This window comes from Loxodonta africana, chromosome X (genome assembly GCF_030014295.1).
Source record: "Loxodonta africana isolate mLoxAfr1 chromosome X, mLoxAfr1.hap2, whole genome shotgun sequence".
NCBI lineage: Eukaryota > Metazoa > Chordata > Mammalia > Proboscidea > Elephantidae > Loxodonta > Loxodonta africana.
In genome coordinates, this window is record NC_087369.1 from 143,631,893 (window position 1) to 143,658,267 (window position 26,375).

General features: G+C 37.6%; 1 long non-coding RNA gene across 12 annotated transcripts in view; it reads left to right on the forward strand.

Annotated features, from left to right (window-relative positions):
• LOC111751861 (uncharacterized) overlaps window positions 1-26,375 on the forward strand; it is a 425,334-nt gene that overhangs the window by 383,819 nt on the left and 15,140 nt on the right. For 10 of the 12 annotated variants that reach the window (XR_010319637.1, XR_010319638.1, XR_010319641.1 and 7 more), the window contains 2 exons: window positions 2,091-2,208; window positions 6,601-9,805. The exons of 1 other annotated variant lie outside the window; for it this stretch is intronic. This is a non-coding gene — a long non-coding RNA (uncharacterized LOC111751861). Of the gene's footprint in view, window positions 1-2,090; window positions 2,209-6,600; window positions 9,806-26,375 lie in introns of those variants that run through there. One more of the 12 variants, XR_010319639.1, reaches the window with a different exon arrangement.

Consider the following 26,375-nt stretch of genomic DNA (forward strand, 5'->3'; position numbering starts at 1 on the left):
TTATTTTTGTGATTTCCCTGTTTGGGTTGACCTCTGATTGCTCTGTCCAGTGTTTTAGTCTTGGGTTGATACCTGATGTCATTGATCTTTTAACCAAAGAACTCCCTTTAGTATTTCTTGTAGTTTTGGTTTGCTTTTACAAATTTCCTAAACTTCTGTTTATCTGGAAATGTCCTAATTTCACCTTCATACTTGAGAGACAGTTTTGCTGGGTATATGATTCTTGGCTGGCAATTTTTTTCCTTCAATGCTTTATACAAGTCATCCCATTGCCGTCTTCCTGCATGGTTTCTGTCGAGTATTCTGAGCTTATTCTTATTTACTCTTCTTTGTAGGTGACTTTTCATTTATCCCTAGCTGCTCTTAAAATTCTGTCTTTATCTTTGGTTTTGGCAAGTATGATTATAATATGTCTTGATGACTTTCTTTTAAAATCTACTTTATGTGGAGTTCGATGAGCATCTTGGATAGATATCTTCTCATCTTTCACAATATCAGGGAAGTTTTCTGCCAACAAATCTTCAACATTTCTCTCTGTACTTTTTCTTGTCCCTCCCTGTTCTGGTACTCCAGTCACTCGTAGGTTATTTCTCTTGATAGAGTCCCACATGACTCTTAAGTTTTCTTCATTTTTTAAAATTCTTTTATCTGATTTTTCTTCAAATATATTGGTGCAAGTGCTTTATCTTCAAATTCATCAATTCTGCCTTCCAGTTGCTCAATTCTGCTCCTCTGACTTTCTATTGAGTTGTCTAATTCTGTAATTTTATTGTTAATCTTCTGAATTTCTGATTGCTGTCTATGGATTCTTGCAGCTTATTAAATTTTTCATTATGTTCTTGAATAACCTTTTTTAATTTCTTCAACTGCTTTATCAGTGTGTTCCTTGGCTTGTTCTGCATATTGCCTGATCTCTTTCCTAATCTTGTGCCTGATGTCTTGAAGATTTCTGTATATTAATCTTTCGAATTCTGCATCTGGTAATTCCAGGAAGACACCTTCATCGAGAATATCCATTGATCCTTTGTTTTGAAAGCTTGTTGAGGCGATCATGGTCTGTGCCTTTATGTGACTTGTTATTGACTGTTGTCTCTGAGCCATCTATAGGTTATTGTATTAGTTTATTTTATGTTTGCTTTAAGAAAAAAAATTTTTTTCTTCTTACTGTATCGTAGCTTCTTCCTTTGTTTTGTTTTGATATGCCCAAATGTGTTGCTTGAGTGAGCTGGCTTCATTATTTTTGCCTTTGAAGCTCTGATGTCCTGTCACCCGATGGCTAGAGCTGTTATCAGGTATATCAGTCCAGGAGTCCATTACCTTTTCATGTGTGAATTCAGCTCAGGTGTCTAGGTAGCTGCTCGTCATATGCGTGCCACAGGCTCTGTCCTACAGTCTTAGAGGGGCAGGGGTGATTGGTGTAGCTACTGGTATCTGGTTGCAGCAGGGTGTCACGCTCTGAACAAGGTAGAGGGCTGAGAACTGTCCCCCGAGTGTCTGCGGTGAAAGCGTGTCGCTGTTCTCTAGAGCGTACAGGTGGGTGGGCTCTGGAGATGGGCCATGGGCACCCAATGTTTTTGGTTGTAAGGAATGGGAGGTACCATTTATCCTTGGACCCCTGTGATGAGTGGCTGGGTGACCTGAGTGGAGCCACCAGTCCTTAGGTCCCTGATGTGGGTAGGTGAGGACCCTGTTTAATAGTCAAAGCAGTGTCGAACATCAAACATCCGTCTCTTCACCACACAGCTGAAATGGTTGCAGTCTGCGAACAAGGGCCTATTCCCCTGAAATAGGCCCACACAAGTCCATGCAGGGGGGAAAGGTATTCAAAGTCCATGGACCGTTTATGCCTGGATAGAAGCTGCTTCTGTCCTGAGCTCCCCCAGTTAGTGGAGCTGGCAAATTATCTTTTCCCCCAGTTGTGAATTTATTCCTATTCCAAGGCTGGGAGGATGCCTCTAGGTGCTCAATAAGGCCTATCACAGGCCCTGGGAAATCCACTGCCTCTGAAGCTGGCTTTGGGGCTGGGGGCATGGTAAAATATATGCTAATACTTAGTTTTTGCTTAAAGCACCATTCTTCTCTTGTTCCAGAGGTGTGAGTAGGCTGTGCAGCTGGCTGCTTCTCCCAGAGGAAACTGTGGCCAAATGCTACTACCAGCCTGCAGCTGCCACTCCCTGGAATGGTGCCTGAGGGATCCCAGAAATTCAGGTCCGGCAACTTCTCTCAGCTTCTGAACCCGTCTCTCCCTCCCTCTGCTACTCAGTCCATTTTCTGACTTTGCCTTTGATGCTCAGGTGTCCTAGCTTGTCATAAATAGAATCGTTTCACTTTTTGGGGGGGGTCTTTGTTGTAAGAGGGCTCACAGGAAGTGTCTGTCTATTATACCATCTTTACCCCGCCTCCAAATTGTCCGATTTTTAATGCTCTGCAAGTTCAGAGGTCCCTGGGAGCAGGAGAAAGCTTTGTATACTCTCTCTTAAACTCCAGAACTAAGGTATTTGAAGCTCCCATTTCTGTAACCTGCTGTGAATCTCATAATGAAATTCTTCTCCAATTGGGTGAATTCTACTGTATTTTACCAAGTAGAATAATACAGATAACTTTCTAATAACCTAAGGAAGAAAGTTCAAATGTGAATTAATTATGGAATACTAGATTTTTGTGGAGCCGTGGTAGCACAATGGTTAAGAGCTACAGTTGCTAACCAAAAAGGTATAAGTTCAAATGCCACTTGGAAACCCTATGGGGCAGTTCTACTCTGTCCTATAGGGTCACTACGAATTGAAATCGACTTGACGACAATGAGTTTTTTCTGTTTTAGATTTGGATTGCTGGAGATTTCATATTCTTAGTGTTCCCATCTCCAAACCTTTCCTAACCCCTTCCATGTAGAGAACCCTGGTGAACTTATAAAAAGTAGGACAAAATTTAGACATTCCATGCCATCTAAATCTTATGCCAGCAGCACCAACAGGAACTACTACTGCTGCTACTACACACACCCACACTCACTCTTGCATACACATATACATATAAAATTTAATTTAATCCTCACAACAAATTTATTTGTAGGTTGGTACCGTTATTATGTACAGGTAGCATGCTCCTTAGAAGCAAGGATAGTGAGACTTAGTCTTGCTTACTTGGATATGTTATCATGAAGGACTAATTCCAGGAGAAGGACATCATGCTTGGTAAGGTAGAGGGTGAGCAAAAAACAGGAAGACCCTCAATGAGATGGGTTGACACGGTAGCTCCAACAATGGGCTCAAACATAGCAATGATTGTGAGGATGGTGTAGGAACTGGGCAGTGCTTTGTTCTGTTGTACATAGGGTCGCTACGAGTTGGAACCAACTTGACGGCCCCTAACAACAACAACAATCATTATTATCCCATTTTTACTGAAGAGGAAATGGAGATTTTAGAGAAAGTAAATGGCGACTCAACTAGGAAGTACACTGGCAAATTTGGGATGAACAGAGTAGATGCCTTGATCAATCTGAGAGCAGGACAATAAATAAACTGCTCCCCCTTATCTTCATTATGAATACCGTGTGCTAAGATAGTTCCCTATGAGACCATTGTTTTATTTTTTTTCTACACAGCGTTGTGATTAGGGCTATTCCTGCTGGTTTTATCTTAGTACTTTAGGGTAATTATACTGGCTAAAAGTGGGATCTCTGGAGACATGCTTCCTGGATTTTAACCATGACTGTAGCATTTATTAGCTGTGCAACTTTGGGCAAGTTATCTGAACTCCTTAGTTTCTTTATTTGCAAAATTGGGATAATAATAGTACATACCTTGTAGGTATGTCAGAGAATAAATGACCTGGTGTACTTCAAGTGTTTAGTGTAATGCATGAATCATATTAAGTACTTAAAAAGTGTTTGCTATTATTTTCCTTTTCACCCTGACTGACCATTTCTAGGTAGCAAATCCTGCTGAAAGCAGTGGCTCCCAAAGTTGAGTGTGAATCTGAATCCCCTTGAGACATGGTTAAAGAACAGATTGCTGGACCCCACACCTAGGGTTTCTGATTCAATAGAGTTGGAGCTGTCTGAAAATTTGCATATCTAACAAGTTCTCCCATAATACTTTCCATGGATTGAATTTTGTCCCCCAAAAATGTGTGTCAACTTGACTAGGCCATGATTCCCAGTATTGTGTGATTGCTCACCATTTTGTCAACTGATGCAATTTTCCTGTGTGTTGTAAATCCTACCTCTATGATGTTGATGAGGCAGGATTATGATGTTAATGAGGCAGGATTAGAAGAAGTTATGTTAATGAGGCAGCACTCAGTCTACAAAGATTAGGTCGTATCTTGAAGCAGTCTCTTTTGAGATACAAAAGAGAGAAGCAAGCAGAGAGACTGGAGTACCTCATACTACTAAGAAAGTAGTGCTAGGAGCAGATCGTGTCCATTGGACCTGGGGTCCTTGCACTGAGAAGCTCCTAGTTCAGAGGAAGATTGATGACAAGGACCTTCCTCCAAAGCCAACAGAGAGAGAAAGCCTTCACCTTGAGCTGACGCTGTGAATTTGGACTTCTCGCCTGCTAGGCTGTGAGAGAATAAACTTCCGTTTGTTGAAGCCATCCGTTTGTGGTATTTCTGTTACAGCAGCACTAGTTGACTAAGGCAATACTGATGCTTTTGGTCCAGGGACCACACTTTGAGAATCACTGACTTACAGCATGGTGTTAAAGCTAGATCATAGCTTTGGCCTTGATATTGGTCATTTTTTTTTTTATCTTCTACCCTTTAACCACAAACTGCACCCCTTAGTCTGACTACACTTTTCAGAGACAGGAGATTGTGAGGGTGGCTTCATGATTACCAATCCCTGCATCAAGGCAAAGCAACTCAAATTTAAAAGCAGACAATAAGGGAATTCATCAAAATTTTAACCCTGGTTACCTCTCTGGGTGGTGAGAGTATAAGTGCTTTGAATTTCTTTTAATATATCTTTTTTTTCTGTTTTCAACACTGTTACACTGATGTCCTACTAATTTTAAAATCTGAAAGGAAAAGCAGGTACATGTTATTTTTTAAAGAACGTAGTCTACTGAAGAGGAAGGTCAGTAATGCCAACTCCATGAGAAAACTAAGGAAACCCTTATCCATCTTCTACCAGTAAAAACTCACAGAAAGTCAGTCCATCCTCCTGCCCTGAGACACCCATCTCTTGTATCTTTCCCTCATCTTGAACAGGACTTTTGAAGAGCTAAGTGCAACACATTCATAATTACAGTATAGAGAAAGACTCCCTCAAGATGTAGGCTGCTATTTCAATGATTCATTGAATGTATTTTCTTATTCTCTATATTTTGAAAAGATCTACTTGTTATCCCTTTAATAAATTCAGTCCTGAGCCTTTTATTTAGAAAAAGTGTCTTTTCTTTTGACTTATAGGTGCCCTGAGAATGTGTCTAGTGTGAAACAGTGGGCTACTAATAAAATGATGGGCCTGTTACATTTCAACAAATTGTTCTTTATAAACTAAACCATGAAGACAGTGCTTGGCTTTAATGTATAAACCAAGTAGCGCTGGCTTTCCCACGGCTAGCATTTGGATCTCTAAATCATTCCCGGGAATTCATTACCAAGCATTGCATTACTGAGCAAAGCTTAGCAGTGAATGAGTGTAGATATAAAATGTCTTAGAACCCAACACAGTTGGTCGAGCTATTTCAAAAAATATTTACAGGATATCTACTGTGTGCTGAGCTGTGTACAAGGTGATGTTGGGGGTTACTTGGGGCATGATTTTATACCTATCATTGTGAGCTTTCTTGTGTTATAATCCATTTCATTAACATGTTCTAAGTAAGCGACAGAGACAATAAGTACTCAAAGCGTTCAGGGACATGGGCTTTGAAGCCTTAGCTCTGTCACTTTTTATCTCTCTGACCATGGGCAAGTTCATTAACTGCCCAGTGCCTTGATTTCCTTATATGTAAAAATAGTGGATACTAATAGTACCTAGTTCATGTGGTGGTTATAAATATTAAATGAGTTAATATAAGTAAAATTCCTAGCTCTGAGTCTGACATTTATTAGACTCTTAATAATTATAGTATTGTTATTAGAGACAGGAAGAGGTCTGTCCTCAACAGTCTATGATACTCTTTGTTGTTAGGTTCTGTCGAGTCAGTTCCAACTCATAGCAACCCTACGTACAACAGAACGAAACACTGAACCATCCTGTGCCATCCTTACAATCACTGCTATATTTGAGACAATTTGTGATGGTTAAAGTTGTGTGTCAACTTAGCTGGTCCATGATTCTCAGTGGTTTGGCAGTTATGTAATGATGTAGTTTGGCAGTTATGTAATGATGTAGTTTGGCAGTTATGTAATGATGTAGTTTGGCAGTTATGTAATGAGGTAGTCATCATCTATGATGTGATCTGATATCATCAGCCAATAAGTTGTAAGGAGAGTTTCCTCGGGGGTGTGGCCTGCATCTAATAGATACATTGACATTCTGGAAAAGCTTGCTTGCTTGCTTGCTGTGGATTCTGCATCCAGCTCATTATCGTCTGGCTTCTGGTTCTTGGTACTTCAATCATTAGCCTGCTGTATTGCCTGCAGATCTTGGGATTCATTGGCCTCCACAGCCTGTGAGCTAGCAGCCTGATGTCTCAACTGCCTATCTTGGATTCATCAACCCCTGCAGCTACATGAGTCAGGAGAACCCTCCAGCCAGACATCTGACCCATGGACATGGAACATGCCAGCCACTACAATTGCGTGAGCCATTTCCTTAAGATAAATCTCTCTCTATGTATACACTTCACTGGCTTTGCTTCTCTATAGCACCCAGCCAGAATCACCACTGTTGCAGCCACTGTTTTAATCCATCTTGTTGAGGGTCTTCCTCTTTTTCAATGACCCTCTACTTTACCAAGCATCATGTCCTTCTCCAGGGGCTAGTCCCTCCTGATAACATGTCCAAAGTATGTGAGACGTAGTCTTGCCATTCTTGCTTCTAAGGAGTATTCTTGCTGTACATCTTCTAAGACAGATTTGTTCATTGTTTTGGCAGTCCGTGGTACATTCAATATCCTTCTGTAATTTTGAATTACACCATAATTCAAAGGCATCAGTTCTTCCTTGATCTTTCTTATTAGTTGTCCAGCTTTCACATGAATGTGAAGCAATTGAAAATACCATGGCTTGGGTCAGGTGCACCTTCATCTTCAAAGTGACATCTTTACTTTTTAACACTTTAAAGAGATCTTTTGTGGCAGATTTGCCCAATGCAATGCATCATTTAATTTACTGACCATTGCTTCTATGGGCACTGATTGTGGATCCAAGTAAAATGAAATCCTTAACAACTTAAACCTTTTCTCTCCATTTATCATGACGTTACTTATTGGTCCAGTTGTGAGGATTTTTGTTTTCTTTATGTTGAAGTGTAATCCGTAGTGAAGACTGTGGTCTTTGATCTTCATTAGTAGGTGCTTCAAGCCCTCTTCACTTTCAGCAAGCAAGGTTGTGTCATCTGCACGATGCAGGTTGTTAATGAGTCTTCCTCCAATCCTGATGCCATGTTCTTCATACGGTCCAGCTTCTCAGATTATTTGCTCAGCATACAGATTGAATGAATATGATGAAAGGATACAACCATGATGCACATCTTTCCTGATTTTAAACCGCAGAGTGTCCCCTCATTCTGCTGGTCTGTGTACAGGTTCCTCATGAGCACAATTAAATGTTCTGGAATTCCCGTTCTTTGCATTGTTATCCATAATTTGTTATGATCCACACAGGTGAATGTATTTGCATAGTCAATAAAACACAGGTGAACATCTTTCTGGTATTCTCTGTTTTCAGCCAAGATCCATCTGACATCAATGATGATATCCCTTGTTCTATACCCTCTTCTGAATCTGGACTGTGTTTCTGGCAGTTCCCTGTTGATGTACTGCTGCAACCGGTTTTGAATTATCTTCAGCAGAATTTTACTTCATGTGAATGATATTGTTTGATAATTTCCATATTCTGTTGAATCACCTTTCTTGGGAATAGGCATAAATATGAATCTCTTCGAGTTGGTTGGCCAGGTAGCTGTCTTCCATAGATGAGTGATTGCTTCCCGTGTTGCATCTGTTTGTTGAAACATCTCAGTTGGTATTCCCTCAATTCCTGGAACCTCATTATTCACCAATGCCTTCCATGCTGCTTGAATGACTTCCTTCAATACCATTGGTTCATGATCATATGCTACCTCCTGAAATGGATGAACATCAACAAATTCTTTTTGGTATAGTGATTCTACATATTCTTTCCATCTTCTTCTGATGTTTCCTGGGTCATTTAGTTTTTTTCCCCATAGAATTCTTCAGTTGCAACTCAAGGCTTGAATTTTTATTTCAGCTCTTCCAGTTTGAGAAATGCTGAGCATGTTCTTTCCTTTTTGTTTTATTTCTCCAAGTCTTTGCACATTTCATTATAATACTTTACTGTGTGTTCTTGACCTTCCCATTCAACTCTCTCTGTTCAGCCGTTATACGTCATTATTTCTTCCATTTCCCTTTGGCTCCTCTACGTTCAAGAACAAGTTTCAGAGTCTCTTCTGACGTCCATTTTGGCCTTTTCTCTCTTTCTTGTCTGTTTAATGACTTTTGCTTTCTTCATGTATGATGTCCTTGATGTCATCCCACAGCTTGTATGATCTTTGGTCATTAGTGTTCAATGTGTCAAATCTGTTTTTGAGGTGGTCTCTATATTCAGATGGGATATACTCAAGGTCATATTTTGCCTTGTGGACTTGTTTTAATTTTCTTCAGTTTTAACTTGAACTTGCATATGAGCAATTGATGGTCTGTTCTGCAGTCAGACCCTGACGTTTTTCTGACTGATGATGTTCAGCTTCTCCATTGTCTCTTTCTATAGATGTAGTCGATTTGATTCCTGTGTATTCCATCTGGTGAGGTCCATGTGTATAGTCACCATTTAAATGTTGTTGAAAAAAAGGTATCTGTAATTAATAATTTATTGATCTTGCAAAATTCTGTCACACCATCTCCAGCATCATTTGTATCACCAAGGTTATATTTTCCAATTACCGATTCTTCTTTGCTTCCAACTTTCACATTCCAATCACCAGTAATTATCAATGCATCTTGATTGCATGTTTGATCAATTTCAGACTGCAGAAGTTGGTAAAAAATCTTCAGTTTTCTCATCTTTACCATTAGTGGTTGGGATGTAAATATGAAATTAAATGCTTGCTATTCCTTTATGATGCAAAAATTATTACCGTATGAAGTTGTTTGAGCATAATTCTAGTGAAATATTCCTTATTTATTAATGAAGTATCATAGGCAGGTGACTTGCTGAATAAAAAAGAGATGTTCACTTATTGGAACAGGAGCAATCGCCATATTTCAAGACTCCTGGGCCAGTTTTCTTTTTTCCAAAACTGAATAAAGTTGCTGATAACTTCAATTATACTTATATGTTCACTGGTGCCTCAGCTGCGCCCCCAAATCCCAAAAACCCATTGCCATCAAGTTGATTCCATCTTGCAGTGACCTCATGTGTTGCTGATTTAGAATTGCTCCATAGGACCTCTTACCTTAAAGTCCTTGCAAAAATGCTCAGAAATATTGCCTTCTGCCTACAATTTTGTTCATCAGAAAACAATACCAACATTACTTTTGCAGGCCTGATTTGGCCCTCATAAGCCTTTCTTGGGATATTGGAGCTAGTACAGAGTAGTATGTACCTCCTCCTGGTTGTTCTGGGAGTGTTAGACTAGGTAGCTGAGATCTTATATTTCAAACATACTCTATTTGGTTTAATAAAAAAAAAAAAGAAAATTTCTTTTTTTTTTTTTAAATAGATCATAAAAAGTCTAGTGGCATAGTGGTTAAGAGCTATGACTGCTATCCAAAAAGGCCGGCAGTCCAAATTCACTGGGCGCTCCTTGGAAACTCTGTGGGGCAGTTCTATTCTGTCCTATAAGGTCGCTATGAGTCACAATCGACCTAGTGGCAGTGGGTTTGTTTTATTGTTTATGAGACTTTGGTCAAAGTAATGGTTGACTGCACACTGAAGTAAACAATTTTTCCCTTTTTCAATAATCTTGACTTTGATTTGAAAGATATATGTTTTAATCTGCACCCACTACCCACCCCTGTCCCCTATGATCTTATCAGATTAGCTGTTTGTTTTTGTCATGATTCCTCCTGGGGCTGTTGCCTGCAGTTTAGTCCAAGGAACTGAGAGGCTGAAGTCAGGAACAGGAAAAGTTTTTAAAATGCCAAATTGTTTATGGTTATTTGGCTTTATAATTATGGTTTATAAGTTATTGGAATATGGATCTCAGCCCAGGTTTGCTACTGTTTTTTCCTTGTGATAGCTTAAAGTTTTCTCATATCAAAGCAGATTATGTTTCCAAGTAGCCACAGTGTGTATCTGGTTTGGGATATTAAAACTTTAGTATGAAATATGTTTTCTAAATTTAGTAGAGAGACCACTGCAGGGATAGTAAAGAAGAGTATAGCTTAAAATTGTCAGTAGGAAAAGTAGAATAAGGGAGAAAATACAAAAAAGGATAAGAAAGACAAAACAGAAACATGGAAAAAGTGAAACAAACAGAAGATAGAAAGTAATGTGGTAGAAGTAGATTGAAATGTTACAGGATCACGATAAATGAAAATGGACTAAACTTTCAAGTTAAAAAACAAAGTTTGGCAGAACAGAATTTTGTAAAACCCCAGCTATGTTGTATTTATTGGAAACATGGCTAAAACTTAAAGGATACAGAGTTTGGAAGTTTAAAAAAAAACTAGATAAAATATATGCTAGTAAGATGTTAGCCAAAATAATGCTAGGGTGGCTATATTAATATTAACTAAAATAGATTTTCAGTAAAATAGGTTAAAGAGAGACAAAGCATGTATAAAAAGTAAGTTCCTCAGAGAGACTGAACAGTTATAAACTTGAATGCACCTAATAACATTAACTTCAGTATAAGTAAAGAAAAAGTAGAAAGTGCTGGACAAATTAACCAAAATAGAGAATGGTTTTAACATACTGGCATGGTGGTTAAGTGCTACGGCTGCTAACCAAAGGGTTGGCAGTTTGAATCTGCCAGGCGCTCCTTGGAAACTCTATGGGGCAGTTCTACTCTGTCTTATAGGGTTGCTATGAGTCGGAATCGACTTGACGGCCCTGGGTGGTGTGGTGGTGCTCAGTATTTTATAGTTCAGAGATACCAAAAAAAATAATAAAATTATGGTTTTTATATTTATTTTATATAATTATAAACAAGCTTGATCTAACTGATGTTTTTTCATGTGTGTGAATGTATAAAACACTGCATGTACTAAGTACATAATATTCATTATTTTCAAGTCCAGATGGAAGATACTTGAGAATTTGTCAAGTCTTAGTAATAAAGCAAGTTAATAGGTATTTCAAAGTGTCATACAGACCATGCTGATGACCAAAACACAATTAAATTAGGAATCATTAACAGCAGAATATGTAAAAATATATATTTAGAAATTAAAAAGCACACATGTAAATAACTCATGATTGAAGAAGAAAGCATAATAGGGATTAAAACTATTATAACTGAAGATCATGAAATACTGCATATCAAACTTGTGGAATGCAGCTACAGTGGAATTTAAATGGGCAGTTATAGTATTAAATGCTTACGTTAGAAAATAAGAAAGCTGAAAATTAATGAGTCAAGCATACAACATAAAAATTTAGAAAAAGACCAAGAGAATAAACTGAAATAAAGAGGAGAATGTAATAAAATAGAAAACAAAAATACAATAGAGATTATGAAAAAAGCCCAATTGAAATTATAAATAAAATGGACAAATCTTTGGCAAGAGTGAGCAAAGGAAAAAAAAGAGAGAGAAAGAGAAGACACAATCATTACTAGGAATGAAAAAGAGATCATATATACAAATTTAGGAGGGAACATAATTATTCTGAGAGCATTACAAACAACTTTAAACCAATTCATTTAGAAGCATAGGCAAACCGGACAAATTCCTAAGAATATATAAATGACCAAATGTTACTCAAAAAGTAGACAGCTTGAGTATTCCTATAGCTATTGACAATAGATATGCTATATTGTCTCCTCATCAAGAGTGAAGAAAATGCAAGTATGATGAGATAATGGAGTGAGAAGGCTAGAAGGAAAGGAGATAATGCTCTGAAAGCAGGATGTGAAAATTTAAGATTTAAAAGGTTGGTCAATTCCAGTATGACAAGGATCAGAGTGTGACAGGGTTGTTGGGATAACTTAGAGGAGGTCACTGGATATGAAGAGTTCAAGGATGCAGAGATTTTGTTTGGGTCATCCATAGAGTTGTTGAAAAGAGGAGAATATAAACCAGTTGCCAAAATCTTTAAGAATGAAGGGAAAAGTGGTTCATCTAGATATCTTGAGTCTTGAATGAGCAAGCGTTTTTACGTGAAGCTAGAGGCATAATGGTTTGGAAATGACATTGGAGAGTAAGAGATGTGTATCATATTTATTTCCAAATCCTTACAGTACATGAAAGTTGTGAGAAAATTAGTAGCTTGTACTTGAGAATGTTGCTGCGGAAGCAAGAGTCAGTTAAATTAATACATTGACAATATCCATGAGGAATGAGACTCTTGAGTTTAAGTTTAATGAATAATGTATAATTTATGGCATTATGGCAATTATTTGCCTTGAAAAAAAGCAGTTTGGGCTTCATTGGTAGAAAAAGCACTCAACTAGGAATTTAATTTTGAAGAGGAAAAGAAGTAAAATATTTATATTCTAGCTATTATGGGATGGTTAGATGATAAGGAAGGCTGTAGAAATATTCTCTTTAACTTCCGTAACACCCCACTCTTTGGCCTTAATCTAGTTTCAAATGTTCTGAGGTCAATTCCTTCCTTTACTTCTTAAACATTTAGGAACCACCTCTGGGCTTACTTGAGAGTTGGGTAGGGGTCAAAGCAGGTCAGGCTAAGGCCTTTGCCTTGCTGAGAACTGCACATGCTTTTGTTTAGTTTCTAAAGGCTTGCTCTTCATTTCAAAGTCTATGGCTTCCTACCATCCACCTACTACCACTGTATTAAATAAGTACGATCAGTATGGGAAAGGGGCAGATTACCCTGTGGACCTTATTAATTTCTCAGGGCTTTAGAAACCAAACCAGATTTTTGAAAATGTATTTTCTCTCCCTCTTAACAGTGATGAATATTTTTAGTTCTAGAATCTCTGAAAGTGACACCCACCTATTTCTCCCTTAAAGCAAGAGATAGCCAAGCTAGGCACATAACTATATTGAACTAAGTTTTGAGAAATATTTTCTGGAGTTTATAGCAGAGTAGTAGAATCTTTGAATAAGCATTCTCCCAACTTGTTATTTTCCCCCAAAGAAACCGAGTTGGAGTTAAAGTTATTTGACTTATGCCAGCATTTAAAAAATATATCTCTAGGAGAACGACATACCAAAATAGCTGAACATTAATATCATGCCGTCTGACATCAATCTAATGATATATTTCTTAGAGAATAAATATGCCTTTTCAGTAAAACTTGAAAAACATTTTCACATGTCGAGCTCACAATGTGAGGATGTTATAAATGTTCCATATTATGTTGGAGCCTTATACAGTAGACTCAAATCACTGAATATCAATGTAGTTTATTATCAAGTGGATGGGAAAATTTATTATATTGGTGGTGCTTTCAGCCCCCCATAGCAGTGCCAAAAAAATCATAAGAATGGAAATAGGTTAAGTGCTCAATTTATGTGATATTTTTCTGATTTTCATGATAGTTCAGAGACATGTTCTGTCAAATACAAATATCTGTCAAATACAAATATAGGCCTCTCTTTAGTACCATGGTTGAAAAGCAATGTAGGCAGCAATTTGATAAAACAAGGTAATTGATAATAAGATGAATCAGAAAAGAAAGGAGACCTCAAAGACAAACAAAAACTTTTTACCAGGTAAAAAGCTTTTACCTGGTAGATCCTGTTAGGAAACAGAGCTAAATGCAAAACCAAACCAAATAGGCATATCATTTTTTTTCTTTAAATTTTTCAGAATATTCCTGATGGTGGAATGGATAGCATCTGTAAGTTTATCTAGAGTTAGAGGGTTGGGGAGCTAGTTATACATTTTTTTCCTTTTATCTCTTTCCAAGGATTTTAAATTTTAAATGAGCTCTTCTTTGTATTGTGCAATGGGACATCCCCAAGTTACAGTACTAACTATTTTTACCCTTATACATTGAGTCTTTGAACCCACTTAATAAGTAATAAGAGGAAGAAAAGCACCATTATTAAGTGTACGGACATCAGAGACAATCCACCTAGGTTCAAATCTGTAGTTTACCATTTATTGGCTGTGTGACTTTATGCAAGTTACATAACTTTCCTATGTTATCTGTAAACAGGGGTAATAATACCACTTCATACAGTTGTTGTTAAAGTTCAAATGTGTTAATACATGTAAATCACTTATAAAAGTGTCTGCCACATAGTAAAAAAAAAAATGTATTAAAATAAAAAAATCCAAATCCATTACTATGGAGTCGATTTGGACTCATAGTGACCATATATGACAGAGTAGTACTGCTCCATAGGGTTTCCAAGGAGCAGCTGATGGATTCAAGCTACTGACCTTTTGATTAGCAGCCATAGCTCTTAACCACTGTGCCACCAGGGCTCCTCCACATGTATTAACTATATCGGTATTGATCTTTGTCAAAGGAAGGATGCTTAAGCACTTCCATTCTGAGGTCCTTGGTGGGCTGGCATTATGCTCCACCTTGCTATGATTAGCTTTCCTTTCTTCAGTATTTCTGATTTAAGGATCTTTTCTATTATTGGGGCAATGTGTGCAAATAACCCAATTTCTGTTTCCAGCTGTTACTTACCAATTTATGCTGAAAGTACAAAGCTTCTGTTATGAACTTCATACACAGGTTGACAAGGAATGGTTTGACCTAATAAAAATGACACCATTTCCCCTTATTTCTTTTTCCATTTCCCTCTTTATTGAGGTAGAATGATGTACTGGCATGTACCCTGGCCTAGTGTTAAGGGCCTAACTCTATCCCTTACCAGCTATGTCACTCTGAGGAAGCAACCTCTCTGAACCTCAGTCACCTCATTGAGAAAACGGCATTAAACAATCCTTGCCTACCTACTAGGGTTGTAATTAGCCAGGTATTAAGGTAGTAGAAAATAATATCATTATGTTGTAGGAAAGAAAATTTTAATGCAACCTTAAGTTTTTCCACCATACCACTTCTCCCACCACCACAACTGTTCTCTTCTGTCATGTCACTTGCCCAGAAAAGATTTCTCTCGACACCCAGTTTAAACCAGCCCACCCTAATCACTCTCTGTGCCATTATCCTGCTTATTTCCTTTACAGCACTTACCACAATCTGTAATTATCATTTTTACTTATTAATTTACCTGTCTAACGTCTATTTTTTAGCATGATTTCTTGGCATCTTGGCCATTATGCATCAGACAGTATGGTAGCATTTGGTAGAGTTCTGAGGGCAATGGAGGAGTTGAGGTTTTAATCTTTTATTTCCCAAAGGCAGAGTAGGTATAGAATGCTCTGGAGTGCCCCTTATGCCACCTCTTCCACTCTGCTTTTTTGTTATCCTTTCTTCCTTTCTCTTCTCCACCTCCTTCTCCTTTTTCTTCAGATGCAAAAGTAACCATTGGGCAGAGGAAGAAGAAAAAAATGGATCACAATGTAGAAATTAGAAGAGGCCATCATGATTCTCCTTTCTCGCTCCCTACTTCCAGTCCTGTGTGATGTGAATACTGGAGTCTGGGGGAGGTGAAGAAAGGACACCTTGCTTGTGGGCTTGTAATTCTTTAGAAACACTGCTGGTGTTAAGACTAGTTATCCTAGCCTTAATAGGGAAATTAAGCAGTACGTCTTTTGTTCAGGTTGGTTAATGGGATCTGTAGGGTGCTGAAAGCAAAAGATCGACAGTTTAAAGAAATGTGTGTTTAGTGTGGGAACACAGACAGCGAACATATTCCTTTGAGGAAGTCACTGAAATGATCTGCCTTGAGACTTTCTGTGCAAGAGGTGAGTGAACTGAAGAATTGTACATGCTCACCCATTCTCTCAGTGTTCTATCCATCTCCGAAAAGATGTCCATTAGGATGTCTTTCCTTTGTGTTCTTCAAATGTATGGCTTGAATCAGAAAAAGAATAGATTCCCTATCTCTTTTAGATTTTTTTAATCTCTTTTAGATGGATCTTTCTTGTTTAAATGTGGCTAACAGAGAGAGACTTACTGCTTACCTTTGTAGAAATTCTGTAGATAACAGGGATATCCATTGATTTACAATTCTGCAGCTCACCTTGGTCCCAATGACTCAGGCTCCATACCCACACTGCAGCAACCTTCAGCTTTCCAACCCCCCCACCACACCCTGCCATGTATCACGAGGCTAAATGATGCTCTTCAGCAATGCTGCTGCTGCTGCCACTGCCCAGCCCTTAATGCCTGTGGGTGTTCTGATGTTCCATACTATTCCTTTAGGAGTTAAGTCATTAAAGCAAGACTCCCCCTTTCTCGGGGAATTTGCAGCCTTCATAAATTAAACAGGCCCAATTTACTGTAGATCCTTCTCTTAGCTAATAGGTTTCTCCACACTCCCTGTGTGGAATATTGCTCTAGATCTTGCTTCAGCAGCTTCTCTGGAGCCCTAAGAGGCCTCTGATAAAAATGCTGTCAATGGTAAGGGAAGGACTTGGGTTACTTCTTTCTTTTGATTTTTGTGACAATCAGATATGTAGAAATGTTGACTAAAGTATTAATTTTCCCTGAATCTGTTAGTCTCACTTTGAAATGAGACCAGCTAGCTAAGAGAAACAGTTTCAGATGCTTTTGTAATTATGTGATTTCTGTTTATCTGGTATAATTGATAGATATAAGTGCTTTTTTTAAATGTCTGCTTCAATTCATTGCGTTATTTTGAGTTCCTTGACAAAAAGGGGAATAAGCAATGTTTGGGGGCAAAACAATGTGCCATACATCTGAATTAATTATGATACATAAATTGAGTGAGGTATAGTTTGAAAAATCTACACATTAATCCACTAAAGCCAAGACTGGAGGAGGAGAAATTCATAACCAGGATGGACTTGGAGAGCAATAAGTACTGGGAAAGAAGAAAAATTGAAAGAGGAGGAAACTTGGACTAGGGAACTCCAGAGCAATTTGCCCTTGCTTAGGTTTCACCTATCAGAAATAAAACTCCTCAAGAACTCAAGCCTAATGATTAAGGAGATAGACTTTGAAGTCTATCTTGGTGTGAGATCTCATTCTGCTACATTACTGATGAAAACTTGGGTAGGTCTCTGCACTTTATCTTTAAAATGGGCATATTAATAGTGCCGTTCCACAGGGATGTCGTAAGGTAAATTGAATAATGCATGTAATGTGCTTGGAACAGTGTCTGACGTACAGAAAGCATTCACTAAAAGATAGCTGGTATTGTTACTATCATTACAAGCCGGTTAGACACATAGGATTACGATGGCTTTTTTCCCCCTCGTATAAGAAGTAGTTAAAAGTAGTCCTATCACTTATGTGCTTGGGTATTATTGGGCAAATTAGGGAAAATATCTGTATCTTACTTTCCTCAAATACTAAATGTGAATAAAGATAGTAAGCACCACATACAATTTTAAGATTAAATGAGATAATGTAAGTAAATCTGAGCTAAGGATCTAGTACCATAGTGAATGCTGAATAAATGTTAGTGATTAGAATTACAACTCTATCCAGAGTGGCTTAACTAGTTTATCGCTGGATAGGTGTGGTTATAGACTTTTGCTTTTCAAGGGAATTATCATGAAATGTGTGAGGAAAGGGAAGGAGGCAGTCACCACAATCTTCTTTGATTCCTATTCTCTAGAAATTTCAGTATAACTGTTATTTGGCATTGCCGAGATCACACTGCTTTCTCTTCCTCCTACATTGTTGAGATTTTAAAGAACAAATAATTTCACAGGGACAGAAAACATTTTATTACCATTTCTGCAGGTTCTATTCCTGGGAAAGCAGATTGAGATGGAGATTACATTGAGAAAGTTTATTGGGACCAACACCTGTAGGGAAGAGAATGGAAGGAAGCAGGATTGGTAGAGGTGCAATCAAAAGACAGCCTCTATTAATCCCACAGAGAAGCCCTAAGCTGGCATGAACCTTCAGAATTGTCCCAAGTTGGGGCAAGGAACATCAGGTCTTTGTATGCTGGCGTACACCAGATGTTGAATACAAGTTTCCCCGGGAAAGATGTTACCTCGAGCACAGTGGGTCTCTTCAGTGGAGAAAGTTCCTGGAAAGGGCTAACAGCTAAAGGTTGTCAGTTGGCAGTACCCTGGTAGCTTGAGGGAATATGTCCTTCATTCATGAAAGGAGAATTGGGGTGATGGTTCCACTATTACCATTGTCCTTCCATTGTCATAACCAAAACCAAACCTATTGTCATCGAGTCAATTCTGACTTATAGTGACCCTATAGGAGACAGAGTAGAACTGCACCATATGGTTTCCAAGGAGTGCCTGGTGGACTTGAACTGTCGATCTTTTAGTTAGCAGCTGAACTCTTAACCATTAAACCACGAGGGTTTCTCCCATTGCCATACCATACCTTAAAGCCAATTTCTGCAAATGATTGCCTTGGAATTTAGGAGTATGAGAGAAGCAGCTCCCAGCAGTTTCCCAGGATGTTCTACGAGAATGTTCATTCACTGAGTAAATCAAGGCAGGATGGCATAGTAGTTAAGAATTTTACCTATGAATTCAAATATCCTGGGTTTTCAACCTATCTTTGCCACTTTCTTCTGTGACCCGGGGCAGGGTAATTCAGTAGACTAAGCTAATTAGCTTTATTTGTCAAATGAGGCTTATAAGAGTATCTTTCTCATGAGTTTTTTGTAAGGATTGAGAAAATGTACATAGAAGGTGGTGTAGGGTAGGGCTCATAGTAGGCACTTTATAAAGGTAGTGTCTATAAACATTAAGGGGTAATGTTCAGATGTGTGAAATACAAATTATCATATTTTAGAATGGCCTCTATGCAGCCATTCTTCTTGAAGGTTCAAAATGGATTAAAAAATAACTTTATTGAGATATAATTTATATAACATAAAATTCACTCTTTACAAATGTACAATACAGCACCTTTTTAATAAATTCACAAGATTGCTCAATGATCCCCCCAAAAAGAAACTCCATACTCAGTAATGTTCACTCCTCATCCTCCCATCCCTCCATCTCTTGCAATACTAATCTTCTCTATTAATTTAGCTATTTTGAATATTTCATATAAGTTGAATCATATCATACAATGTGGCCTTTGGCATCTGACTTCTTTCACACAGCATAACGCTTTCAAGGTTCATCCATGATGTAGTATGTGTCAGTACTTCCTTTCTATGACCAAGTAATATTCATTGTATGACATACCGCATTTTGTTTACCCACTAATCGGTTAATGAACATTTGGATAGTTTCTAATTTCAGCTATTATGAATAATGCTGCTATGAATATTCATGTACAATTTTTTATATGAACATATGTTTTAAATTCTATTGAGAATACACCTATGAGTGCAAATTGCTGGGTTATAAGGTAATGCTATACTTACTCTTTGAGAAACTGTCAAATTATTTTCCAAAGTGGCTGCAACATATTACATTCCCACCAGCTACATATAAGGGTTCCAAGAAACATCTATCTTGTTGTTATGGCCATCCTAGTGGGGGAAACCCTGATGGTGTAGCGGTTACGTGCTACAGCTGCTAACCAAAAGGTCAGCAGTTCAGATCTACCAGGTGCTCCTTGGAAACTCTATGAGGCAGTTCTACTCTGACCTATAGGCTCGCTATGAGTTGGTTTTGGTTTTAGTGGGTGTAAAGTGGTATCTCATTGAGGTTTGATTTGAATTATTTCCCTAATGAATAATAATGTTAAGCAATTTTTCACCTGTTTATTGTCCATTTGTATATCTTCTTTTGAGAAATGTGTATTCAAATCCTTTGTCCATTTTTATTTATTGTTCTAAAATACACATAACAAATTTACCATTTTAATCATTTTAAGTATACATTCATTGACATTTAGTGCATTCAAATCATGTGCAACTATTAAAAAAAAAAAACACTATCTAATTCCAGAACGTGATCATCACCCCAAAGGGAAACCCTGTCCTCAGTAAACATTCACTGTCTCTTCTCCCCTCCAAGCACCTGACAACCACTAATCTGCTTTCCATCTCTATGGATTTGCCTATTGTGGATATATCATATAAATGGAATCATACAATATATGGCCTTTTGTGCCTGGCTTTTTTTTTTTTTAATTGCGGGTAATGTTTTCAAAGCCCATCCATGTTGTAGCATGTATCAGTACTTCATTACTTTTTATGGCTCAAAATATACCACATATTTTTAAAATATACCACATTTTGTTTATGTATTCATCTGTTAATGGACATTTGGGTTGTTTCCACCTTTTGGCTATTCTGAATTCTGCTGCTATCAACATTTGTGTACACGTTTTCGCTTGAACATCTTTTTTTTTCCATTTCTTTTGGGTATATACCCAAAAGTGGAACAGATGGGTCAGATGATAATTCTGTGTTTAACTTTTTGAGAAAACACCGCGGCTGTACCATTTTAGATTCTCACCAGCAATGCACGGGGGTTCCAATTGTTCCACATCTCTGTCAACACTTATTGTCCTTTTTTTTTTTTTTTTTTTGATTATAGCCATTCTAGTGAGTGTGAAGTGGGATCTCACAGTGGTTTTCATTTTCATTGCCCTAATGACTAATGAAGTTGAACATCTTTTCATGTGCTTATTGGCCATTTGTTTGTCTTCTTTGATGAAATGTCTGTTCAAGTCCTTTGTTGTTTGTATGTTTTGTTTTTGAGTTGTAGAATTTCTTTATATATCCTGGATATTAAACCCTTATCAGCTATATGTTGTTGTTGTTAGGTGCCATCATAGCTACCTTATGTTCTGCACCATCCTCACAATTATTGTTATGCTTGAGCCCATGGTTGCAGCCACTGGGTCAATCCACCTGGTTGAAGGTCTTCCTTATTTCCCTGACTCTCTACTTTACCAAGCATGATGTCCTTCTTCAGGGACTGATCCTTCTTGATAACAGGTCCAAAGTAAGTGAGACAAAGTCTCTCCATCCTTGCTTCTAAGGAACATTATGGCTGTACTTCTTCCAAGACAGATTTGTTCCTTCTTTTGGCACTCCATGGTATATTCAATATTTTTTGCCAACACCATAATTCAAAGGCATCAATTGTTCTTTAGTCTTCCTTATTCATTGTCCAGCTTTCACATGCATATGAGGTGATTGAAAACACCATGGCTTGGGTCAAACGCACCTTAGTCCTCAAATTGACATCTTTCCCATTTTAACACTTTAAAGGGGTCATTTGCGGCAGATTTGCCCAATACAATGCATCTTTTGATTTCTTGACTGCTGCTTCCATGGGTGTTGATTGTGGATCCAAGTAAAATGAAATCCTTGACAACTTCAGTCTTTTCTCTATTTATCATGATGTTGCTTATTGGTTCAGTTGTGAGGATTTTTATTTTCTTTATGTTGAAGTGTAATCCACACTGAAGGCTGTGGTCTTTGATCTTCATTAGTAAGTGCTTCAAGTGCTCTTCACTTTCAGCAAGCAAGGTTGTGTCATCTGCATAATGCAGGTTGTTAATAAGTCTTCCTCCAATCCTGATGCCCCATTCTTCATGTAGTCCAGTTTCTTGGATTATTTCCTCAGCATACAGATTGAATAAGTATGGTGAAAGGATACAACCCTGATGTGCATCTTTCCTGACTTTAACCGTGCAGTATCCCCTTGTTTTGTTACCACAAGTGCCTCTTGGTCTATCAGATATATGGCTACCAAATATTTTCTTCCTTTGTATCGGTTATCTTTTCATTTTTTTGGTTAATGTCTCTTGATGCACAAAACTTTTTGATTTTGATGTAGTCCTGTGTATCTATGTTTTTCTTTTGTTCCTTGTGTTTTTGGTGTCCTAGCTAAGGATCCATTGTCAAAAACAATAAAGTTTTACCTCTATGTTTTCTTCTAAGATTTTTAAAGTTTTAGTTCTTATATTTAGGTCTTTGATACATTTTAAATTAGTGTTTTATATGGTGTGAAACAAGTGTCCAACTTAATTGTTTTGTATATGGATATCTGGTTGTCCCAGCACCATCTGTTGAAAAGACTATTTTTTCTCTGTTGACTGGTTTTGGCACCCTGTTGAAAATCAGTTGGCCATAGATGTATGGATTTATTTCTGAACTCTCAATTGTATTCTATTGATCTGTATGTCTATCCTTATGCCAGTACCACAGTGGTTTTATTACAGAGCTTTGTTGAAAGTTTTGAAATTGGGAAGTGTGAGTTCTCTACCTTTGTTCTTTTTCAAGACTGTTTTGGCTATTTGGGTTCCCTTACAATTCCATGTGAATTTTTTATTTATTTTCATTTTTATTGTGCTTTCAGCAAAAGTTTAGAAATCAAGTCAGTCTCTCACACAAAAATTTAAATGCACCTTGCTATGTACTACTAATTGCTCTCCCCCTAATGAGACAGCACACTCCTTCCTTCCACTCTCGCTTTTCGTCTTTTTAGGAGAATATGAGGTCTGCATCCCACTGCTCTCCTGCTCCCTCAGGGGTTCTCTGTTGTGTTCCCTGTCAGGGCAGTCATTGGTTGTAGCCAGGCACCATCTAGTTCTTCTGATTTCAGGCTGATATAGTCTCTGGTTTATGTGGCACTTTCTTGTCTCTTAGGCTCATAATTACCTTGTGTCCTTGGTGTTCTTCATTCTTCTTTGCTCCAGGTGGGTTGAGACCAATTGCCGTATCTTACATGGCTGCTTGCTGGCATTTAAGACCCGAGATGCCAAAGTGGGATGCAGAATGTTTTCTTAATAGATTTTATTATATCAATTGACTTAGGTGTCCCCCCAAACCATGGTCCCAAAACCCCTGCTATGCTGGCCTTCGAAGCATTCAGTTTATTCAGGACACTTCTTTGCTTCTGGTTTAGTCTAGTGGTGCTGACTTCTGTACTGTGTGTGGTCTTTACCTTTGCTGAAAACAGTTATTATGTACTATCTAATTAGTGGAAACCCTGGTGGCGTAGTGGTTAACTGCTACGGCTGCTAACCAAAGGATCAGCAGTTCAAATATGCCAGGCGCTTCTTGGAAACGGGCAGTTCTACTCTGTCCCATAGGGTCGCTATGAGTCGGAATTGACTTGATGGCACTGGGTTTTTTTTTTGTATCTAATTAGTGAATACCCTCTCCCTCCCTCCCACCACCCTCTTGTAACCATCAAAGAATATTTTCGTCTCTGTTTAAACTATTTTTCAAGTTCTTATAATAACGGTCTATCTTATACAATATTTGTCCTTTTGCAACTGACTAATTTCACTCAGCATAATGCCTTTCAGATTCCTCCATGTTAGGAAATGTTTCACAGATTCATCACTGTTCCTTATTGATGCATAGTATTCCATTGTGTGAATATACCATAATTTATTTGCCCATTCATCCGTTGATGGGCACCATGGTTGCTTCCATCTTTTTGCTATTGTAAACAGTACTGCAATAAACATGGGTGTGCATATATTTGTTTGTGTAAAGGCTCTTATTTCTCTAGGATATATTCCAAGTAGTGGGATTGCTGGATCATATGTTAGTTCTATTACTAGCTGTTTAAGGAAGTGCCACATCGATTTCCAAAGTGGTTGTACCCAAAGGTTCTGATAGGAAATGTTTTCATTCTCATTGGATTCTCAGAATTTCTTTATTCCATCCTTAATGTCTTGTATAATCCAGTCTTTTTTGAGCAGGGTATTGTTCAGTTTCCAAGTGTTTGATTTCTTTTCCCTGCTTTTCCTGTAGTTGATTTCCAGTTTTATGGCCTTATGGTTAGAGAAGATGCTTTGTAATATTTAAATGTTTTGGATTCTGCCAAGGCTTGCTTTATGACCTAATATATGGTCTAGTCTAGAAAATGTTCCATGTGCACTAGAAAAGAAACTATACTTGACTGCTGTTGGGTGGAGTGTTCTGTATATGTCTATAAGGTCAAGTTGGTTGATTGTGGCATTTAGATGTTCCGTGTCTTTATTGAGCTACTTTCTGGATACCCTGTCCTTTGCCAAAAGTGGCGCGTTGAAATCTCCTAGTATATTTGTGGAGCTGTCTATCTCATTTTTTAATGCTGTTAGAGTTTGTTTTATGTATCTTGCAGCCTTGTCATTGGGTGCATAAATACTTAATATGGTTTATCGGGCAGTTCTACTCTGTCCTGTAGGGTCGCTATGAGTCAGAATTGACTCGACGGCATATTGTCCCTTTAATCATTATATAGTGTCTTTCCTTATCCTTTGTGGTGTATTAAGCTTTAAAGTCTATTTTGTCAGAAATTAGTATTGCCACTCCTGCTCTTTTTTGATTGTTTTTTGCTTGATATATTTTTTTCCATCCTTTGAGTTTTAGTTTGTTTGTGCCTTTAAGTCTAAGGTGTGTCTCTTGTAGGCAGAATATAGACGGATCTTCTTTTTTAATCCATTCTGCCACTATCTGTCTCTTTATTGGTGCATTTAGTCCATTTACATTCAGTGTAATTACGGATAGGTATGAATTTAGTGCTGTGATTTTGATGTCTTTTTTGTGTGTTGTTGACAGTTTCTTTTTCCCACTTATTTTTTTGTGCTGGTTATTTTATCTTTATATATTGTCTTTTCCTCTTAATTGTTTTTGATTTTGTATCTGCTGAGTCTCTATTTTTTTCTTGTATTTTATTTTGATGTGTAGGGTAGTTTGCTTTGTGGCTGCCTTTATATTTACTCCTAGTTTTCTAAATTTAAAGCTAACTTTTATTTCTTGGTATCACCTTGTCTTCCTCTCCATATGGAAGATCTACAACTACATTTCTTAGTCCCTTTTTATTGTTTTAATGTTTTCTTCTTTTACATAATAACATCGCTGTTTCCCTGTTTTGAGCATTTTTTTAAATCTTGGTTTGTTTTGTGATTTCCCTGTCTGAGTTGACATCTTATTGCTATGTCCAGTGTTCTAGTCTTGGGTTGATATCTGATATTATTGTTTTTCTAACCAAGGAACTCCCTTTAGTATTTCTCATAGTTTTCGTTTGGCTTTTACGAATTCTCTAAACTTCTGTTTATCTGGAAATGTCCTAATTTCACCTTCATATTTGAGAGAGAGTTTTGCTATATACATGATTCTTGGCTGGCAATTTTTTTACCTCAATGCTTTATATAATTCATCCTATTGCCTTCTTGCCTCCATAGTTTCTGCCGAGGAGTCTGAGCTTATTCTTATTGATTCTCCTTTGTAGGTGGCTTTTCTTTTATCCATAGCTCCTCTTAAAATTCTCCCTTTATCTTTGGTTTTGGAAGTTTGATTATAATATGTCTTGGTGACTTTCTTTTAAAATCTACCTTATGTAGAGTTTAATGAGTATCTTGGATAGATATGTTGTCATCTTTCATGATACCAGGGAAGTTTTCTGCCAAGAAATCTTCAACAATTCTCTGTAATTTCTGTTATCCCTCCCTGTTGTGGTACTCCAATCACTTGTAGATGATTTTTCTTGATAGAGTTCCATGTGATTCTTAAGGTTTCTTCATTTTTTAAAAATCTTTTATCTTTGATTTTTCTTCAGATGTAATGTTGCCAAGTGCTTTATCTTCAAGTTCACAAATTCTGCCTTCCAGTTGCTCAATTCTGCTCCTCTGACTTTCTATTGAGTTGTCTAATTCTGTAATTTTATTGTTAATCTTCTGAATTTCTGACTGCTGTCTATGGCTTTTTCCAGCTTATTAAATTTTTCATTATGTTCCTGAATAAATTTTTTAATTTCTTCAACTGCTTTATCTGTGTGTTCCTTGGCTTGTTCTGTGTACTGCCTGATTTCCTTCCTGATGTCTTGAAGGGTTCTGTATGTTAATCTTTTGTATTCTGGATCCAGTAATTCCAGGAATGTCCTTTCATCTAGAAGATCCCTTGATTCTTTGTTTTGAGAGCTTATCGAAGTGATCATGGTCTGTTTTTTTTTATGTGATTTGACATTGACTGTTGTCTCTGAGCCCTCTATAAGTTATTGTATTAGTATATGTTTGCTTAGTGTATCCTAGCTTCTTGTCTTGCTTTGTTTTGATATGCCTAAATGTGTTGCTTGAGTGACCTAGCTTGATTATTTTCACCTTTAAAGCTGTGATGTCCTGTCACCAGATGGCTAGAGCTGTTATCAGGTGTATCAGTCTA